Raw genomic sequence first — 1126 nt, 5'->3', positions numbered from 1 at the left:
AATCAGCAATAAAAAGAAATTATCCTACCTTTACTAACTATATTTTAGGGTATTTTTTCTTTTTTCCTACGGAAGTTTGGTTAGTAAATGTGGAATAAATTTTTAAAATGATAAATTTGCAACCCCCAGTGAAATAATAGCTTACTTGAGGCACTGATCTTCAGTGGAATAGCAACTAGGTGAGTGGTTGTTGGAGGGCTTTACAGTGGGGGATCATGCTGTCCACACCTGGACCAATGAGCAGCCCTAGTCTGGGAGGAACTGGCCATTGTGGTCCCCTCAGGAACAGGATTATTGATGGGTTGCTCTTGCCAGAAAAATGTTGACTCTGTTTTTAAACAAGCCTCTTATGTTACCTACCAGTTACAGAAAAAAAGAAAAATAGAAACTTAAATAACATCCTAAAAAGTATAGATAAATCCAGAATATGAGCCATTCTACTGGACAAATAACCCCGTTAATGTAACAAAGCAATGATATTGGGAAAACAGGTATGGGAGACAAGAGAGTGCTTCTTTTCCAAACAACCAAATGTGGACCTTATTTGAATCTTGGTTCAGGAAAAATCAATGTAAAAGAGCAATTTTTTTTTTTTTTTGTGACAATCAGGGGAAGTTTGATTATGGGCAGTATATTAGATGATTGACCATGAGTTATCACTGATTTTTTGTGTGATAATAGCATTGTCATTGTTTAGGAAAATGTTCATGTTGTTTAAAAGAGACACTGAGGTATATAAGAATGAAAGAAATTGAGATCTGGAATTTAGAATACTTCAGCAAAGATAAAATGAATGTTGTTATTGTTAGGTGCCATGAGTCAGTTCCAACTCTTTGTGTGTGACCTCACGCACAACGGAATGAAACACTGCCCAGTCCTGCGCCATCCTCACAATCTATATTTGAGCCCATTGTTACAGCCACTTTGTCAATCGTCCCATCGTGGCTCTTCCTCTTTTTAACTGACCCTCTACTTTATCAAGCATCATGTCCTTCTCCAGGGACTGGTCCCACCTGATATGTCCAAAGTATGTGAGATGAAGTCTCGCCATCCTCACCTGTAAGGAACATCTGACTGTACTTCTTCCAAGATAGATTTATTAGTTCTTCTGGCAGTCCATAATATA

Source organism: Loxodonta africana, chromosome 3 (genome assembly GCF_030014295.1).
Source record: "Loxodonta africana isolate mLoxAfr1 chromosome 3, mLoxAfr1.hap2, whole genome shotgun sequence".
Classification (NCBI taxonomy): domain Eukaryota; kingdom Metazoa; phylum Chordata; class Mammalia; order Proboscidea; family Elephantidae; genus Loxodonta; species Loxodonta africana.
The sequence above is the reverse complement of the archived record's forward strand: the minus strand, read 5'-3'. Positions refer to the sequence as shown.